Raw genomic sequence first — 22,130 nt, 5'->3', positions numbered from 1 at the left:
GTAAAAAATATTTGCCAACTGTATGTCTGTTATATACAGGGAACTCAAATGTGCTGAAAAGAAAAAACCAAATAGCCCCATTACAAAGTGGGTAAAATATATGAATAGATATTTCTCAAAAGAAGACATGTGAGCAGCCAACAGATACATGAAAAAATGCTCACCCTCACTAGTCATCAAAGAAATGCAAATTAAAACTACACTGAGATACCACCTAACTCCAGTCAGGATGGCTATCATCAATAACTGAAAAAACAGCAGATGTTAGGGAGGATGCAGCAAAAAGGGAACACTTCTACACTGTTGGTGGGAATGTAAACTAGTACAGCCTCTGTGGAAAACAGTGTGGCGATTCCTAAAAGATCTAAAAATTGACCTTTCATACGAACCCACAATTGGCCTACTAGGAATATGTCCAGAAGAACTCAAATCACTCTATAAAAAAGATATCTGCACACATATGTTTATCGCAGCATTGTTCAAAGTAGAAAGAACATGGAACCAACTGGGCTGCCCATCAAAAGAAGACTGTATTTTTAAAAATGTGGTACATATACACAATGCAATATTATGCAGCCATAAAGAACAAAATCGTGAAATTCACAGCAACCTGGATGGACTTAGAGTCTATAATACTGAGTGATGTATCACAGAAACAAAGAACTGAGTATCACATGTTTTCACTCACAAGTGGACCTTGAACAATTATCATAATACTATAAGAAAAGGATTGGCAGTAGCAGGAAACTGCCGGGAGGGTGGCAGGAAACCAGAATTGGCAGTAGTGGGAATGTGCCTGGGGAAGGGAGGGCACACCTCATCAACAAGGGTACCTGCATAATGAACATTTGTATACCTAAACATGAATTGTTCCCCACATCTTTAAAATTTTTAAAAAGTTTAAACTTGTAAGAGAAAGAGTAAAACACTTGCCAAAAAGCATACTCACAGAAATTGTACAGATAAATGTTTAATAAAACATTATGTGATTTTAAAAAAGAAAAGAAACTCCAGGCTCAAACTAACTTCTTTCATATTTGACATCATATATGACTCAGATTTTATTACATGCTGTACTATGAGAAAAGTGTCGGTTGTAAGCACCTCAATCTTGAGAAAAAGGTCTAGCTTAGTGACATTTGTTGTTTTTCCAGTTTGTAGATGGAAGACAGTGGTGATATAAGGAGTCCAAAGTACTGTTCTACTGGAGTAAACATACTTGAGAATTTTAATACTCAGTCAAGATTCCCAGACCAGGAGTTTTCTGAACATTCTGGGAAAGTGAGTAATTTGGGTTCTCTGGCTTCTGAATCCGTTTTCAGTGCCTCAAATTCCCTTTGAAAAGAGGTCTGAGGACATTTTTAAAGTGACTAATTAGGTAAGATTCATATTACATTCAGAAATTGTGTTTCATTAATGCAATATAAAATGCTGCTATTAGCCACATTTATGACTTATTAACAGTATAAAAGCACTAAGGTGACTTGCTTGAGCAGCCAGTGGTACTGCTAGCCTCTCTGGCATCCACATTAATTACAAAGCCATCCTTGAAAGGGCAGCATGATAAAATTGGCTGAAGATGAACAGAAATATGGGACTGTGTCTATTTCTCTCAGTTCCTTCTCTACTAAAACCTTAATGGTACGTGGGTAAATGATATTCAAGAGCCACCAATTTTGAGACCCTTAGTGAACCATTAAAAGCAGGAAGGGAAAAAATGTTGCATGTAACAAAAATAGACCATGAGAAACGGCTCATGCCCAATGAATAATCAAAAACTCATTGCTTACTCAGGAAGCCAGGTGCAAGGAAGAAATTTGGTAACTATTTGGACATTTAAACCTTAAAATAATATGGAGGTGGAAATTCATAGAATTGAAGGTGAAGAGGAGAGCAACAGATGCTAAACTGGAAAGTGGGTAAGACTGACTATCTTAGACCACCAAATAATGAAAATATTATTAGGCTGAGATATCTGGAGAGATTAAAGGCAGAGAGTCATTAAGGGCTACGTTTATGCACATAAGTTAATTGGACTGATTTTTGTGCTTCATGAAACTTTTCCATTCATACATGTCAGAAAATCTGAGATTTGGTACATTGACAATCTTTTGATTGTACTTTTATGTATGGAAAAATGACAGGGCGCTATTAATCAAATCTATGCATTTTAGAGAAATGCACATGCAATTGAGCAAGGATCATCTTGGTAGATTTTCTAAGAAGAGGAAAGGTATGCATTTGCAGAGAGGATAATAAGGCACCTTCATCTAAATTCTATTCTTCAAAGTAAAAATCAACCATCATAAAAAGCCAACCTCTTATCTGAAGATACAATTACGTCTTTCTAATTTAACTATTCATACAAAAATGCTGAGCTTCCAGGAAGGTGGAAGAAATGACCAAAGATTTCTTACCTACACCTCTGTAGACTAGAACTCTTGACCTGTGCCCTATTATTATAAGTAAATTCAAAGAAACTCAATATTACAATAAGCACAAATAATAAAACTGTCCTTTAGAAAACCAAAGTCATATTACAGTGGAATATATTCTTTTCCTTACTAAAAAGCATAGTCCTTAGTCCTTCCTGGAGGAATTACAATTTCTTAACCATTTATGTAAGGAGAAGCCAATAACACCCAAGTAAATGGTATAGGTAAGAGTAGGAACACTCAGTTCAGGAAGTTAAATGCAAGCGGTCAGTGAAGGATATTCCATGATCACTGACAGATGGCACACTTTCCTTGCAGCTAGAAAAGATGGACGTCACAAAAAAACCCTCTAGTGAATTCTCTGCTTTGGAGTTTATCAGGAGGAAGGGGGTGAGCACATGCTTTAACAATACAGATTCCCCATGGGTGGTAGGGACAAAATACTTAAGGAATCAGAATCACATCACCAGAGGTGATTAAGAAATTTATTGTGAACAGATGGATGTATCAATTAATGCAAAGGACAAAGAAGAAGATTTTACAGATATTAAGAAGACTGTGCCATGACCTGATGCCCTGATCATGTATGCAGGCGGGTTCCAAAACTATGTCTGTTTAGTGCTTAATGGATTATAACATCCTCAGGAGACAGTCAAGAGCAGAAGATAAAGCATGGACTTTTGAGTTCCTGAGCCTAAATTACAAGAATTGTTTTCCTGCAGTTGACTTGGTTTATGAAAACCTCACCTCTCTCCTCTGCAGCAAAAGGATAATAAAAAGCCTTTGAGGATGTCTATGGTAATATATTAATAGAAGAACTTAACCCAGTGCCTGGCACATTATGTGATCTCAATGAATTGTCTCTAATTCTGTCATCATCATTATTATTATTAGCCATCAGCTCTTAGTACTTGTGTGTGCTGACATTCCTGTAAAATACTGAACAGAGCTTTTAGAGGTCACTACTTGAGATTAATAGTCACATTACTCAGACTTGTGATTTGAATAATGAACACTTTTTCTTAAGGGTAAACATCACAGTATTTTTAGAAGACTGTCTATGTTTTTGGGATAGTACCATTAGTATTTGAGATTATCTTAACATGAAAAAAGAAATTGCCAAAATCAAGTTAAAGGAAGAAGTCAGAGAATTATCTCTAGAGAAGGAAAAATGCACTGTGGCAATTACTGACATGTCCCAAACTACAAAAATTAACCTATGGATCCAGTGAACCACTACAGAATAAAAAAAGCATACAAAGTTCCTCTAAATAGCATTTATCTCAATGTGTAGACATCTACCTTATCTGGAATGTACAACACAGGGTAAGGATACCCTGTGCAGTTTGAGTCTCTGCCTGCTATACAGCAAGTGAAAAACTGAAACAGATCCAAAAGAGAAGTAAGGATGATTGAGGATTAAAAAAAATGATAAGCTGGAAGAGCAAAGGTTAAAGACCCCCAAAAGGAAACAATAATCAAAATGTTCCAAAAAAGAAATCCAGCAGAATTGCTCTGAATGAAGAAATGCCTTCCTCTACCTATGCTCACTTTTGTCTCACAAATCTCTGACAGCAAGTCAGCTACACTTAGTTTCATTTCACAGGTAAGGAAATGGAGGCTCAGCAAGTTGGGGTTACTGCTCCAAATAGGAGACTCATGACTGAAGCTGGGACTTGCCGGCCAATTGCCCATCCCTGTTTCCAACATCCCACTCTCTCTACACAATGAAATCTCTTTCTCTTGGGAATTCCAAGAATAGATTTTTATCTTTGAGAGATGTAGTACCTACTTAGAGGAAGAATTAATGATCTCCTTCCCCATCAAGATTCCTTCCAGCTTTTGATTCCTCTGCATTCTCCTTCTCTGAGCCTGGGCTACTGGTTGACCTACTTGGAAGCAGAAGGGAAAAAATGTGTAAGAGAATAAGGCGTCAGCACTGAATGTCATAAGTTCCTCTGGGTTTTAATGAGGCAGATATAAAAACAAAGTTTTGAATATGATGACAACATCATACCACATTGCCTAGGGTGTTATAAAACATATAAACTGACTGACAGTATTGTTGAAAACAAACTTTAAAATAGAAAATATATACCTATATGTCAATAGCAGCTTTGAGATCTGGTGGATCTCAGAGCACAGCAGCAGCCTGTGAAATGGTTTGACCCACATTAATTCTTAATAAATATTTTTAGGAACTGAGTTACTATACACAAATTGGCATTTTCTGGGATATCTTTCCCTGCTATCTGTCCTTCACAGTTGCCTGGGTTCAAATCAAGTCTCTGCCATTTCTTAACTTACTGTTTCCCAGTTTCTTCATCATAAAATAAGGATAATAGAATCTAACTTATGAGATATTTTCAAGGATAAATAAAATAAAATTCAAGTATAGTGTTTAGATGTTGTTGGTATATATAATAACCACTAAATATTAAAATTAACTATTAGTTTTTCTCATGGGTGCCCTTTCTCAGACTTTACCAAGCCCAAACCCCTAAAATTCTCTTCTCAGTTTAATTACCTCATGCATCACCTACCAGATCAATCTAATTCCAGGTTCTAAGCACAAACTTGGCTTTGAGCATGACTGTCCTTTACCCTAGAAGTTGGTGCTACTTGTGGCTGATTCCGTTGTAACTTTTGGTACCAGCTCCGATGACCAGGTAAGTATATTAATTTTTTAAAGCTGCCCTAACAGTGTTATAAACTGTGGCTTTGAACAACAATCATTCTCTCACAACCCGAGGCGCTAAAATCTGATATCAAGATATCAGCAGGGCCATACTCCCTCTAAGACTCTGTAGAATCCTTTCCTCTTCCTAGCTTTTGGTAGTTACCATGGTATTTCTGGCTTACAGACATATCACTCCAATCACTGCCTCTGTCATCACATGACCTTTTCTATGTCTCTGTCTTCATGTGGTGTGTTTTCCTCTTATAAAGACATCAGTCATATGGGATTAGGGCCCACCCTAATGACCTCATCTATGATGGCCACATTACAGGTACTGGAGGTTAGGGACTTCCATATATCTCTTAGGGGTACACAGTTCAACCCGTAGCACCAGATTTCTGCTTTGTTCATTTATTCATGCATTTAACTTTTTGCTTTTTTTTATTATAGTATTATAGGGTACAAGTGAGGATTAACTACATAAATAGTTTGGATGCCAATGAAGTTTGGACTTCTAACTGTCCCTCACTCCCCTGGTCATGGACCAGGTACCATTTGTGCTGTCATGCACTCCCTACATTTCTCCTTCTCTCCTTCCCCTAGCAGTGTTCTGTGACTCCCGATTCCACCCTTGGGCTAATATGACTAGTGTTCAAGGCCAATTTATGAGTGAGAATATGTGGTATTCAGTTCTTCGTTTCTGTGATAGTTCACTTAGTATGATGGTCCCGCAGCTCCATCCAAGTTGCCACAAAGGCCATGATTTTGTTATTCTTGATGGTTGCATAATACTCCATTGTGTATATGTACCAAATTTTCTTTATCTAGTCCACTTTCTTTTTTTTATTATTATTATAAAGATGTGGGGTACAATTCAGGGTTAGGTATACAAATGTCGCTTATACAGTTATCCTTGTTGATGAGGTGTGCCCCTCCCTCCCCTAGCAGTTTTCCTCAACTGCCAATCCCACTCCCCCTCCTCTGACAGTTTTCCACTACTGCCAATCCCTTTCTTATAGTATTATGATAATTGTTCAAGGTCCACCTACAAGTGAGAACATATGGTACTATGTTCTTTGTTTCTGTGATAGATTACTAAGTATGATCAACTCTAAATTCATCCAAGTTACTGCGAAGTCCATATGTTTGTCTTTATTTATGGCTGCATAATATTCCATTGTGTATATGTACCACATTTTTTTTTATCCAGTCCAACTTCCATGGGCAACATGGTTGGTTCCATGTTTTTGCCATTGTGAATAGAGCAGCAACAAACATACGTGTGCAGGTATCTTGTTTGTAGAATGGTTTGAGTTCCTCTGGGTATATTCCCAATAGAGGAATTGCTGGGTCATATGGAAGGTCAATTTCTAGTTCTTTCTGAAATTGCCACACTGTTTTCCAAAGAAGTTACATTAGTTTGCATTCCCACCCGCAGTGTAGAAGCATTCCTTTTTCTCCACATTCTCGCCAGCATCTGTTGTTGCTTGTTTTATTAATGATGGCCATTCTTACAGGGATTAGGTGGTATCTCAATGTGGTTTTGATTTGCATTTCTCTGATGATGACTGAGGCTGAACACTTTTTCATATGTCTGTTGGCTGCCTGTATATCTTCTTTTGAGTAGTGTCTATTCATGTCTTTTGCCCAGTTTTTAATGGGGTTGTTTGTTTTTTTTCTTTTCAGCATGTTTGAGCTCCTTGTAGATCCTAGATGTTAGACCTTTGACAGAGATACAGTTGGAAAATCTTTTTCCCCTTTCTGTGGGCTGTCTCCCTGTTCTCTTAGTGGTTTCTTTAGCTTTGCAGAAGTTCATCGGTTTGATGAGGTCCCACTTACCTATCTTATTTCTTATGGTATGGGCACTTAGGGTTCTGATCGGGAATTGGTTACCAGTTCCAATTTCCATAAAGGTGTCTCCTGCGTTTACTAAGATTCATATAGTTTGAGGTTTTACATTTAGGTTTTTGCCCATTTGATCCATGCGCAGCACATGCACCATGTAACATACTTGTAAACAAGACAGATAATGGTTCCTACTCTCATAGAAATACCAGTCCAAGGAGAGAGATAGATCTTTAGCTGAGGTGAGTGGATTGCCTGAGCCCGTGGATTCGAGACCCGCCTGGGCAGGCGAGACCTCATCTCTTCAATAAATCAAAAAATTAGCCGGGCGTGCTAGCGCACGCCTGTAGTTCCAGCTACTTGGAAGGCTGAGGCGGAAGGATCACCGGAGCCCAGCAGGTCCGGGCTGCGGTGACCGGGAGCAGCCACTGCACTCCAGTCTGGGCGACAGAGTGAGACTCCAACTCAAAAAAAAAAAAAAAAAAGACTGAGCAAAGTAGTAACAAAGTAGTAACAAATATTATGCAGCCACAAATAAGGACAAATATATGGACTTTGTAGCAAAAACATGGAACCAACCATGCTGCCCACCGAAACTGAACTGGATTAAAAAAGTGTGGTACATATACAAAATGGAATATTATGCAGCCACAAATAAGGACACACATATGGACTTTTAAGATAAAACATTAAAAAAAAATTTTTTTTAAAGAAACTTGATCCTAAAAGCAGTAGCATCTGTGGAAGAATTTTAGGTAGAGAAATATTGTTATCAGATTGTTGCCCACTACAACTTCTGCTATACAAACCACTAACATATTTTCATAGTTTCTTAGTCCCATGTAGAAGCAGATTCTGAGTCTCTTCACTAAAGCGTGCCCGGATTCTAACCAGATTTTCATTTCTGTTTCATTATCATTAGCATCGTGGTCAATGTACACTCATTCTCTCCACTTCACCTTTCTTTCCTCTTTATGGTATTCTATTCTGTATTGGCTATTAATATATTCTAATCCCCAGGCCACTATCTGGATATAAAGTAAGAGAATGCGTGGAGCACTTGATTCAAAAGCCTTTACTTCTCCCTGTGACTGAAGACAACTCAAAAAAAGATCAGACAGAATAAACTTGGACATACACACACACACACACACACACACACACATATATCATATGTTACATAATTACATATACATGTATTTTTTTATATAAAATACATATATGCACACATACAAATTAACTTGGAGTTAGCCCTTTAATAAGATGTGAATAAAAATATAAAGAACTGGCAGAATTATATTAAACCTCGTGGTTGAACAAGATAAGCTCTCTTCACCTGACAGGAAATATCTTGGAATTCTCCCCATGCATTCTACAAAAGTGATTTTTTAATTTAGTAACATTAAGTATATATTTGTACTTAATGCTCATTTTCCTTAAATGGTTCTTTTTATTATCATGGAAACTTAACAAAATAAAATCATACTTCATTTGCAATTGTAAAGCAAATGAAAGAGAAGTTTTGGTGGCTTATCCAAACATTTGATTCATTCTGAGATTTGTTAAATGTTTCAAGCGCAATGGGATCATATTAAATTCTAGGCTCTAAAGGAAAAACAATATACTTTATTCCACTCTGTAGTCTAATGCACAGTATTTCTTGTTTAACCAGGATCATAAATAGCAGGGATTAGTTTGAGTTTGAGACCACCCAATGCCTAAGGGATTAATGCCTCCTGGCATTAAGCAGGAATATTAAATTAAGGAAAATGCCAATCTTGTAGCTTTACTAAATGTAATTTATAGTTTAGCCATCATATTAAATCCTTTAATTGAAATTTGTAAAACAAACGGCAGTATTAGTAATTCCTTTATCAGCTTCCAATTCTCTGCCTACTTAACACCAGCTTCTAACCCAGGGGAAATATAGATCCCAAATGCAATCCTTGAACTTGGGAAAACGTCATCGAATCTTCACATTGCCTAACCTTCATGTTCACTCTTCCTGCAAGATAATACGTTTTCATTTATCATACAAATGCACTCATTTCCTTCTTTTGGTACAAATGCATATTAACAGGGACTTTCTAGCTTAACGTTATCTGGACTTCCGACTTACACTGTAATTATACATAAAAAAGAACAATAGTTCATTCAAAACAAGAAACAGAAAAGAGATCCAAAATGGCAAGTAAAGTTGTGGAAAGTCAAAAAGCAAATGAGAAACAATAGCAAAGCTACAGAATAACAGAGAAGTACAGTGTCAGAGACCATTAGAAAAAACTAGAATTGGCCCTGCACAGTGGCTCACGTCTATAATCCCAGCACTTTGGAAGGCCGAGGCGATAGGATTGGCTGAGCCCACGGGTTCGAGACCAGCCTGGGCAACTTGGCGAGCCCACATCTCTACAATAAATCAAAAAATTAACTGGGCATGGTGGCACGTGCCTGTAGTTCCAGCTACTTGGAAGGCTAAAGTGGAATGATAGCCTGAGCCCAGCAGGTTGAGGATGCAGTGGCCTTGAGCGTGCCACCACCCTCCAGCCTGGGCAACAGAGTGAGACTCCGATTCAAAAAAAGAAAAAGAAAAAGTTAGAATTAGCAGGATATCATTTCAGTTTTCCCCAATATGTTGTTCTCTGCAAAGGTGTTTGCTGATGCTTTTCAACTATAAGTGTACACTGGACTTTCCCTCTTACTGTGTGCCTATATATTTGACAGTTTCTCCCTATCTAGATCAGAGAAAAACATGAGAGGCAAAACCTGTCTAGATATTTAAAGGTAAGCACATCCTCCTCTATCTTTAAACCACAGGCCAGAAATGTCAATTAATTCTGCTAGATAGAGCACGGGTTGGATCAGATTGAGGGAAGAGTTGGCCAGCCCCATTTTGCATTATGGAAAATCCTGTCTGGGAGATAATGAAAGGACTCTAGAAGAATCCACTTACCACCATTTGTTTAAAGAAGCCAGGGCCAAGGGGATAGTGGGAGAGTAAGGCAGCGGAGGAAGGGGAGTCAGGAGTAAAGAGGACACAGATTTGACCCTGACTTCTAGAAGGTCTTCAGGACTTGCATCAAGCCCCACCCACAAAGAGGACCCCGTGGGTTCACTCCACAACAAGAGGATAGCAGGTGGAGCTGAAAGAGCTCATCGCCTCCTTGGCTATAAGAAAGCTCCAATCATGTAGTAGGTGAGTGCCGCCCCAGGCTTGAGACATTCAAGCTTTGTCCTGAAGATACTTGGGACTTTCCATCTCTCCTAACTGGCCTGTGAGTGTCCATGTTGAACTACTTTTCTTCTGACTCTGAGGGCAGACCCCCAGAAAATTTCACATCTCACCTCCCTACCCGGTACAAACATAGCACTTCTTCCCAGCAGTTGACATACAGACTGCCTAGGAGCGTTATCGCCTCGTTATCAATCGTTATTTCTTCTGAATAAACCACTAACAAATTTTCATAGCTGCTTCATAACTCCCTGTAGAAGCAGATTTTGGGTCTCTTAGCTAAAACTACCCAAGATTCTGACCTGATTTTATTTTCTCTGCCATTACTATCAATATCAGGATTAGTGTCTGCTCATTCTCTCTACCTTGCCTTCATTTCCTCTCTATGGTATTCTTATCCATATTTGCCAGATTCCACTACCCAGGGCACTATCTGGACCTCAAGTAAGAAGGAATGGAACACCTGATGCAAGTGTTTGAAGAATCAATTAAAAAAACCCATAATTATTGCTAGGAAACGAGAGAATGCTTTTGAAAATTTTCTTGAAAGTAGAAAGACGCTTCCTCTGTGGGATGGTCGTGTACACCCCCTGCTGGTTGTCACCCTCATCCCAGCAACCTCTTTGCTTCCTCTTAGTGTTCATGACATTTATGCAAAGGTGCCAGGGTCAGAAAGACCCTTCCCAGTGCAGTTATACCTGCCTGTGGCCCCTTTCCACACTACGCTGTGGCTGGGCAGCACCCCAGTTCTACCAAGCCTTCAAAGTGGGCTTTTTGTAAACCCCACTCAATGGTATGCATACCTCTGTTCAATGCCAAGGGAGAAACCCAGAATCTGTAAGAGTCCCTTGTTATTGCTGCCATCTGCTGTTCATCTGTCTGGGAAGGAGTGCAGCAACCCCTCCTTATCCAGCTTCCTGGTCCAGGCCCCTGTAATTTCCCAAATTTCCTTCCAGGTCCTGCCACCCTTACCTGGACAAATGATCGTAAAATCTGCAAAAGGGCCTCTACTGCTGCTACCTTCATCTGACACGTTGCTTCCAACCTCTCATCTGAGGAGCACATTCTCCCCATAGCCCATGGCCTAAGCCCTCTCTTTTCTGGATTGTCTGAGTTCCATGCTACATAATTCCCATGAATTCCTGTCACTTTCTTCTGGAGAGAGTTCAAAGTAAGCGCTCTGGTCCTTTTTAAAAAATTGGTCCCACCTGCAGTGAGTTCTGGCAGCAGTGAGCCCACTTCCTCCTCATTTCGATCAGGGTCACAGGAGTAGGAGGGATGGAAGTATAGGTCTATTTCTGGTACTTTGTTTCATGTTGATTTTCTATCTAGTTTTCTCACAGCCCTTCTTTCAAGGATTGAGACCATTTTCTCCAAATGTGAGACATCATAGCTTGTTTATCCCTGACTCTCCAGCAGCTAGTAGAGGACAGATTCAAACCTGCTTATTGAACCAGCATGAGCTGGAATTCATAAGAGGGCATTTTGATGACACCATCAGGTAGCACACCAAAAAGCATGCCTCCCCGCCCATAGCCAATAAGCACCCTTGGGAAAAAAGCACAATAACTATTTTCTGCATTTTCAAAATGTTTCCTGTGCACTGAGAAAATCAGAGGTGACCTTTACCTTCTCCTTTGCTGAGTGCCTGAATTCAAGTGACCAAGGACCCGAACACAAATTCCAGATTGTCTTTACCATTTATTGAGTGATTATGTAAAATTAGATCTAGCAGGCTTTTCTGGCAAGCTGAAATTCCCAAGATCACTTTGCAGATTAGGCAAAACTGGAATTATACCTGGTAACTTAATAGATTAGGAAAGGAAGGGGGAAAAGGAGAAAAATATAGATAGCCTAAGATTAGAGTCATTTCCCATAAGAGTTGCAGTCATGAGTAACTTAATGACAGGGTCTTGTTCAGAAAAATATGATTAGGCAATTTTGTCATTGTTTGAACATCATAGCGTGTACTTACAGAAACCAGGATATATAGCCTACTACACATCTGTGCTATATGGTATGGTCTACTGCCTCTGGGCTACAAACTTGTACAGCATGCTTCTATATTGAATACTGTAGGCATTTGAAACATAATGGTACCTGTGTATCTAAACATATCTGAACATAGAAAAGGTACAGTAAAAATGTGGCAATGTAGTCATATGGGACCACCATCCTATAGCAGTCTGTCATTGGTCAAAATTTCATAATGTCCATGACTGCATTTCTATTTCTTTTGTTCGATTTTGTACTGTTTTGGGGGGGGTAATTTTCTCCTTTTAGACTTCTTTTTAAACAGAGAAGATGACAACTATCATTTTTCAAGAGCCTACTGAGAGAGGAGAAAGGTAGAAATGGGATAGGCAGACAGATTAGGGCAGGTCCTCAGTTAAAAACTGCTGCTGCAACCCCCATGGACTGCAGTAAGCACACCCATTTCCAGGTCCATGGACTTCCCCTTTCGCATGCTTCTTCTTGATTGGCCCTTTCCAACTCTCTCCCAATTGGTGTATTTCAATCCCACACCATGGTGCATTGCTCTGATTGGTGTTACTGCCACCCAATCAGTATGCTCTCAAGACTATATAACCTAAACTCCTCACTTCACCTCAGGCTGGTAACCCTCTTTCAGGTCCCCTCTCCCACTGCTGAGAACTTTCCTATCTTCTAATAAATTCCTACTCACTCACTTTCTGGTGTCGGCATCTTTAATTCTTCCTAGACGTGAGATAAGAACTCAGAACAGCTGAACTAGAAATGCTGCTGAACTAGAAGAGCTGCACATGCCGGACTGGAAGAGCTGGACCTGCAGAACTGAGAGAGCTTCAGCACTCTTTGAGGGCCTGGCTTGCTGGCCCACCGAGCTAGTAGAGCTGTAACACTTCTTGGGGGCTGGCTCCCCAGTCCACTGAACCAGCAGAGCTGTGAATACTTCCTGGGAACTGGCTCACCAGCCCACTGAGCCGGCAGAGCTGTAAACACTTCTCGGGGCTCAGCTCACCAACTCCCAAACTAAGAGAACTGTAACACTCCTTGGGGGCTCCTCAGCTGTTGGCATCCCCACATTCTCAGGCGCCACCATGTTCCCCTATCTGGTTGCCATTGTGTCTGCGGCCACTGCATGAATCCCAGGCTGGCAGTGCAGCTTCGGAAACTGCAACATCCCTTGAGAGCCCACTTCGCCAACTGGTCAGACAAAAAACTGTAACACTGCAATATGTTGGGCCTGCAATAGCACTTTCCCAGAATTTTAAAAATTTAACTCTCCCCAAAGCCCTGCAAGATAAGATTTCAGGTAGTTGTACTAGGATCAGGCGAGTAAAGGAATTTACCTCAGATCACATAAAGTGGCACATTAAGAATTCAAATTCAGGTGTCTAATTTCATAACTAATGACCTTTCCTCCACCCCATACTCCCTCTCAAAAGCATCATTCTACAGGAATTCTTTGATCAATACAAGGATCAGTGTGTGCCAAATTCAAGAGGCAGCACACTGCAGAGAGAGTCCACTATACCCAACCCAATTCCAAAAGCCTGGGTTTTCTTGTCCTTTCCACTAACCAGCTATGTGACCTTGAGCTGTTCATGTGGTTCGTCTGCTTCTCTCATTACCTCTATAAAATTTCTTTCAATAACTGAAATCATTTCTAATGTCTTTTTGAATCTAACATTCTATGATTTTATATATAAGTAGATGAAGCTCTGAATAAATTAATATATTGGAAATCAAGAAACAATTCTTTCTAACTCTTCCCATGATATCCTTCTGTTGAAGAACTCAATTTCCAGACACTAGTGTTCTCATCACCATAGACATTACTGCTTTGACAATGCCATTTCATTCACCTTTAGAATTTAGAAATCGTCCACTATGAGTGCATTACAAAAATCACTCACAGGCAAAGGTTAAAATGTGGCTGCTGAATATAATGAATTTCTGAAGAATATTCAGTCCCTGATCCTTCTAATGCAGGCACTGCTTCTCAACAATAAAGGGATGAGAATAATTGGAAGCAGAGTCCTTAAAACACACACCTCATATTCATCCCTCCTCTTTGCAGCAGTCCTATCAAAATTGAACGAAAGCCTTTTCATGCTTAAAGGAAACTCATTTAGCCTCTTCATTCAGATTTTATCTTAAGGAGAGGAAACAATTAATAGTCGTTTTGGTGCCAACCAGAGCCCTCATTTGCATTCATTGCTACTAAGATATGTGGGTACCTGGTGGGCATTAGGCAAGGATGGAGAAATTGAGGGCAGCTGTTTTTCTTTTAACTGCCATGCATGTCCCACTATAAATTAAGACATTTTCAATTTTCCTAATAATGAGTTTCTGTGATATTAGCATCTTCCATCTCCATGTTCATTTTCATCCCTGACAAACATTTCCAGAGAAAAGTGTTTCACTGTGGGTTTTGCAGCACATTCTCGGAAGATGTCTTTTGATGAAACTGGTATTCCAAATATTAGAGAGGGAAAAAGTAATTTGAATGTGTTAAAATTAACATTAAACACACACACAACATTATATATTTTTATAGCGATATTTAGGAACACATATTCACCAAAACGTATCTGGGAGGAGATACAACAAACTAATAATTGTAGTTTCCTCTAAGGAGTGAGCTCATGGGGAGAGGGGTCAGGGATGGTGATAAAAAGCATCTGGAGGGGATTTTAGCATGGGTCTGAACTGTCTTAACAGTTTACACACAAAAAAAATCAAAACTACAGCATATTCTAAAACTAAAGTTTAAAGAAACAAAAAACATGTACTAGACTCCTTTACACAGTGATGGTTCTTTGATCTCTGCAGCCCTGTTGCCCACTGAGATGTTTGCTGAGTTGTTTGCAATTTGTGGTGTGTGGTCATTTACCTCCCACTCTCTGCTAGGAAAGCCAGACTGGCAACCCCAAAGAAAATTCAATAATTATTTTATTTCAAAGTTGGTATCAGATAAATTAAATAGGACAGTTCAGATTCTGTTTTGGATAGAAGTAAAAAATGACCTCTTGTGCGAGTTGCCTTATACCTGTATCCTCTGCACAGGTGGAGGACTTCCTGTTCAGGCATAGGAGTTTCCTGAAAAGACCATCCTGAGTTGGTGAGAGTGCTCCAGGAGTCCTTGCCACAGCCTCTCACTACCTGCTTTCCCTACTACCTCCTTTCAACACTCCACTGACCATTATACTCCAGTGCCAGGGTTTTTTCTTCTTGACTCCATGAAGACCTCATCTTCACTTACTCCTAAGAGGTAGCCATTCCTCCAGCCTCCTCTTCCAATTCTGCTACTCTTCAGATCCTTCCAGCTTAGTGTGTCAACAGAGTAAGCAATTACAAGGCAACAAATTTACAACACACATCATGTTTTATGGGGAAATATTAAACATGTCTCCCTGAGGTCAAAAAGAAGACCAAGTTGTTCATGATAACCAATTCTATTCAGCATTGTGCTGAGGTCATAGTACAGTAAGATAAGAATGAAAATTGAACTATTAGAATAGAAAAGGAATAACAAATCATCTTATAATTAGATAGCATAATATTATATAGAAAAATTTATACGAATCTAAAGATAAACTACTTGAATTAGAATGTAGCAGATTTGAAATCAGGCAAAAATCGATTGCATTTCTATGTAGCAATAAAAAAGAAGTACTAAAATTTTTGAAAGTACTATTTACCTTATTATACATAACTATGAAGCACCTAGGGAAAAAAGTTAACAAAATCTTGTGAGTCCAAGGAGAAAATGGCAAACAGAAAATATAGAACATTTCTTATTTATAAGTGATCTAAAGGGTAGTTTCAGGTATTAATGAAATTCTTTTTCTTATTTTATTTTGTTTTTTGAGTTGGAGTCTCACTCTGTCGCCCAGACTGGAGTGCAGTGGCTGCTCCCGGCCACCGCAGCCTCGACCTGCTGGGCTCCGGCAGTCCTTCTGCCTCAGCCTTCCAAGTAGCTGAAACTACAGGCGTGCGCTACGACACCTGGCTGATTTTTGATTTATTGTAGAGATGAGGTTTCTCCAAGTTGGCCGGGCAGGTCTTGAACCCACGGGCTCAGGCAATCCACTCACCTTGACTTCCCAAAGTGCTGGGATTACAGGCTGAGTCACCGAGCCCAGCCTATTAGTGAAATTCTTAAATGAGTTATGTTTAATGTTTAAAGGAAAGAGGTCTCAGAGGTGATGATGAAAATAGTACTCTTCAAAATAAATAATAAAAATAGTATTCTTCAATAACAAAAATGTCATTGATAGGATCTACCATTTGAATTTGATACATTTCTTTTTGCATGAGCATGGGCAAAATCTCAAATGGAAAAACAAGTATAGCTTATCTAGAACAACTTATGAATGATTAGCACAAATAATGGAAAATACATATAAAATAAAGTGCTTTTATATAACTTTATATTTTAAATAAAATAGATAGCAAATATTATCACATTATTGTAGATTTGTCACCATATAGGATAAACACTAATAAGTTGGGAATTATTTAAGCTCTAAGCACCACTAGAATATCAAAAACACTCTAAGCATGGTTTCTAACTTTTTCATCAACTGAAAAATCTTCTAGCTATTTGTAATGTTATTCAACTTGAAACAAGTTATATACAAATGCAACCTGATATTGAATAATAATCACGGAGAGATACATGGGAGCAATGGGTTCAGGGCTGAGTCCCTCTTAACATGTTTATTAATAACTTATTCCCTTAGTCCTGTCTGATAAAAACTTACCTCGACACCTCCTGAAATCATTGACTACTTTGGTTTTTTGAAGCGTTCCATGTTTTCTTTCCTTTATGTGGAGCATTTTAAATATGTGCCAAAGTGGCATTTTATTTAATTTTCTTTTGAATTGTTATTGATACATCATAGTTGTACATATGAGAAGGACCACCCAAAATTGAAATTTATTTATAAAAAATTGTGCACTTATTCTTATTCTTATCTGTTTAAACTTCATTCACCTTCAAAGTACTCTCCGCTTTTTCCACTGTTCAAAACAGTTTTTGAACTCTTCAATTTTGGTGTCTTTTAGTGCTTCTGTGGTTTTTTTTGTTTCAGCTCTTCCACATCACTTAAACACTTCCCTCTGAGGAGTTTTTTAATCCAGGAAACAAAAGTCTCTCAGGGCCAGATCAGGTGAATAGGGAGGATGGGCATGGGAATCATGCAGTTTTTTGTCAAAAACTGCTGAACACTCAGTGTGATGTGGGCAGATGTATTGTCATGGTGAAAGAACCAGTCACCTGTTTGCCACAACTTGGTTGACGGTTTGATCTGGAGGAACAAATTCTGAGTGTAATACAAGGAGCCCACCCTCCAAAAGATAATTCTGGATTTTTGGGGTCCCCCTCATATTTTGAGGTTACATATAATATTTTGATACATGTATACAATGTGTAATGATCAAATCAAGGTAAATGGTATATCCATCACCTCAAATTTTCTTTCTTTGTGTTGGTAACATTACAATTATTTTATTCAACCTATTTTGAAATATGCAATAAATTATTGTTAACTATAATTTTCCTACTGTACTATCAAATGCTAGCTCTTACTCCTATATAACAGTATCTTTGTAGCCATTAACCAACTTCTCTTCATATCCCCATTTCCTTCCCAGCCTCTAGTAGCCACCATTCTATTCTCCATCTCTGCAAGATCCACTTTTTTAGCTCACACACACAAGTGAGGACATGCAATACTTGTCTTTCTGTGCCTGGCTTACATAACATGATAACCTCTAGTTCCAACAATGTTGCTGCAATTAACAGGATTTAATTCTATTTACGGCTGAACAATATTCCATTGTGTATATATACCATATTTTCTTTATCGAGGTATCCATTAATGGGTACTTTGAATTCATATCTTGGCTATGTGAATAGTGCTGGCATAAACATAGGAATACAGATATCTTTAGCATACTGATTTTCATTCTTTTTCTGGTGGTGGTAGGGTGATATATACCTAGCAGTAGAATTGCTGGATTATATAGAAGTTACATTTTTAGTTTTTTAAGGAATTTTCCCACTGTTTTCTATAACATTTGTACTAATTTACATTTCTACCAACAGTGTAAGAACCTTTGCTTTTTCCACATTTTTGCCAGCATTTGTTATCTTTTGTCTTTTTGATGATAGCTATCATAACTGGGTGAGATGGTATCTCACTGTGGTTTTGCTTTGCATTTCCCTGATGATTGGTAAGGTTGAGCAATTTTTCATATACCTGTTGGCTATTTGTATATCTTTTCCTGAGAAATGTCTATTCAGGCCTTTTGCCCAAATAAAATTTTTGTTGTTGTTGTTATTGAATTGAATTATTTATATATTTTTGTTATTAATCTCTTTCAGATGAATAGTTTGCAAGTATTTTCTCCCATTCTGTAAGTTGTCTCTTTACTTTATTGTTTCTTTTGCTGTGCAGAAGCTTTTGACCTTGATGTAATCCCACTTGTCTGTTGTTACTTGTGTTGTCTGTGCTTTTAAGGTCTTACCAAAAGTATCTTTGTCCAGACCAATGTTCTATAGCATTTTCCCAATGTTTTCTTCTAGTAGTTTTATAGCTTCAGGTCTTACTTTGAAGTCTTTAATCCATTTTGAGTTAATTTTTCTATATGGTGGAAGATGAAGATTTCATTGTATTCTTCTTCATATGGCTATTCAGTTTTTCCAGCACTACTAATTAAAGAAATTATCCTTTATTCAATGTATGTTCTAGGCACCTATGTTGAAATTGAATTGGCTTTAGGTGCTTGGATTTATTTCTAGATTCTTGAGTCTGTTCAATTGGTCTGTTTCTATTTTTATGTCAGTATCATGCTGTTTGGGTTGTAATAGTTTTTTGTAGTATAATTTGAGATCAGGTAGTTTGATGCCTCCAGCTTTATTTGTTTTGCTCAGGATTGCTTTAGTGATCCTTTTGTAATTTCATACAAATTATAGGAAATTTTTCTCTATTTCTTTGAAAAATGTCATTGATATTTTGATAGGGATTGCATTGACTATATAGATCACTTTGGGTAACAGAGAGATTTTCACAATATTAATTCTTCTCATACATGAGCATGGTATATCTTTCCATTTTTTGTGTGTTTTCTTTAATTTCTTTCATCAATGTTTTATAGTTTTCCATGTAAAAATTGTTCATTTCTTTAGCTAAATTTATTCCTACGTATTTTATTTCTTTTGTAACTACTGTGAACAGAATTGCTTTCTTGATATCTTGTTCAGATTGGTTACTATTGGTGTATAGCTACTGATTTTTGTTTTTCTGTTGATTTTGTATTCTGTGATGTTATTGAATTCATTTATCAACTTTAAGAGTTTTTTGGTGAAGTCTTTAGGTTTTTCTAAATATAATATTATGCCATCTACAAACAAGGTTAATTTGACTTCTTTTTCAACTAGGATGCTCTTTATTTTCTCTTATCTAATTGTTGTCTAGGACTTCCAATACTACATTAAATAAAAGTGGTGAAAGTGGGCATCCTTGTCTTGTTCCACATCTTAGTGGAAAGATGTTCTGCATTGAACAAGCATATGTAAACCTACCCATAGAAACTGAAGAACTGAAAGACCAAAAAAGAAACTGACAAATCTAAGTTCTCAGAGACACTTCTTAGAGACTTACAAACAGAAACAACGTCTCAGTTAGTCAAAAGGTGGTGGATTACAGTACCTGCACTCCAGAAATTATCCTATATATGCATGCTTTTAGGGTAAAGACATGTGCAGCTGATCATGCCTCTGATATTTTTGCAAAATTTGTGATGACTTGGGAGGTTAGAAAAAAATCTTTATAAGGAGTTATCTATGCTATAGACATTGTTTCTTTGTGAGGAGTTAGCTATGCTACAGGAACCCATTGGTATGCAGAAGTCAGACATTAGTCATCATGATGGTTTTATTTCAAGAATGCATCACTCTTGCCATTCAATAGGCTATTTTTCTATGTTCTACCCCTCAAAACTGGCCCTTAAAAATCTCACATGCCCTACTCTTCTAGACCCTGGGCCCAGAGAGAGAGTGCTTGATATTGTATAGCTATAGCAACAGTATGTTAGCAATGGAAAAAAGACTGAACCCAGCAGGATCTCAATTGAGGATGATTCACAGGCTGTGTTGAATCATCTCTAGGCTTCAGAATACCATGACTTTGGTTATCTCAGAAGAAACAAAACAATAAGACATATATAGCATTAATAATTTGAATTGTAGAAATGCAATACACACAAATATTGCAATCAAACATATAATTTGTATAACAAAATGGAGAAAAAAACCACAAAACCATTCCATGAGGGAGTTAACTAAAAACATCATGAAGAAAACTAAAACCCCATTTCCTTTCAGAGCCCAGTAACAGCAGCAAATGTTTTCAGTCCCCAGACCACCACATCAGCTCCTGCTGATGCCAGAGATGATGCCTGAAAACTAGTATCCATCAGAACAGAGATTTCAGAGACAATTGTCTGAACCCTGCCACCCCTTCCCTCCTCAGTCAGGAGTTCCTGCAGATAATAGCCCCAGTTGCCACTGGCAAATGTCAGAACCTATTGTCCCTATGGCTCTCCCACTCCCTCAGGGATTCAAACAAGAATACCATGACCCACCATATGAGCATGTGGTCCTGAGCATACCGGACTCCAGCACTCGCATTGTAGTCACCAATGGAAATCAAGCAGGAGCCCTAGGATTGATGCATTGATTCAGAAGTATCTAACTGCTCATCATCCTACATAAGAGGAGGTTACTTCTCTAGCAGCCATGAAGGTTTTTCATATGAAAAATATCCCTAGTTATACTTTGACAACACTTGTATTGTACCTGAGAGACTGGAAAGCAAAGTCAAACAGGAGCCCACTATGTACCAGGAGGGACTCCCTTACCAGAGATGAGGTTCCCTTCAGCTGTGGCAGTTCCTGGTCACCCTTTCTGATGACTCAATGGTCACATCATTGCCTGAACAGGTGAGACATGGAGTTCAAGCTGCTAAAACCTGAAGAGATTGTTCAACATTGGGGACATACAGAAGAACTAGCCAGCCATGAACTATGACAAGTTGAGGCATTCTCTACACTGTGTCTATGAAAAAGCTTCACGCAGAAGGTGTCTAGGAAGCAATACATCTACAAATTTGTCTGTGACCCAGATGCCCTTTCCTCCATGGCCTTCTCAGACAATCAGCAACTATTCCTGAAGGCAGAGTCTGAGTGCCACCTTAAGGGAGAAGACACCCTGCCACTGACTCACTTTGAAGACAACCCTGCTTACCTCCTGGACATGGATCTCTATGGCAGCCTCCCCTATGCTAAAGGCTTTGTTTACAAAGTTTCTGAGCAGCTAAGTGGCCAAACCCTGGAGCTAGCAGTTCCCATTCAGGCAAACAAGGGCAGTGATTTTGTTTGTGTTTTTGGCTATTCCTAAAGCTTACCCTTTGAATATTATCTGGAGAACCCAAGCTGTCTCTGGACTGGCACTCTTAAAGATAGATATATTGTCTGGGGAGTGGGAACAGGGAGGGGCAGAAAGCCATCAAAAGGCTGGTGCCTCAGCTCTGACACTGATGAGATTTCTGGGAAGAGATCAAAACGGAGCCTTCTTGCCAGGGACAGTATATGCAGACAATATCTTGTTCAGGTTAGTACCCACAAAACGGGACAGAGTGTGTGACAATCTACATTGATCATGGACTACTAAATGCTCTACATAGAAAGGCTCTGATCTGCACAATTTATAGAAAAGGAAATCACAAACACATTGAAAAGTAGATAGGCTAAGTTGGGGAGGCTCAAACCACGAAGGGTCAGAAATATGTCTTGAAACTTGGAGAGCTTGTCTAGCTCAACCTGAAATGTTTCCCCCTTAGTCTAGCAAAAAGAAGGGAACAGTCAGAACTCCATGGTTCTCAAATCA

The 22,130-nt window shown here is 38.6% G+C and overlaps 1 pseudogene; it reads left to right on the top strand.

Annotated features, from left to right (window-relative positions):
- The first annotated feature begins 1,560 nt into the window (after positions 1–1,560).
- Positions 1,561–21,641, top strand: LOC103255921 (annotated as a pseudogene).
- Positions 21,642–22,130: the final 489 nt, after the last annotated feature.

Source organism: Carlito syrichta, unplaced genomic scaffold, assembly GCF_000164805.1.
Source record: "Carlito syrichta isolate Samal-C Ts95f unplaced genomic scaffold, Tarsius_syrichta-2.0.1 Scaffold288713, whole genome shotgun sequence".
Lineage (NCBI taxonomy): Eukaryota > Metazoa > Chordata > Mammalia > Primates > Tarsiidae > Carlito > Carlito syrichta.
Note: the sequence above shows the minus strand (reverse complement) of the source record. Positions and strands in the feature narration are given on the sequence as shown.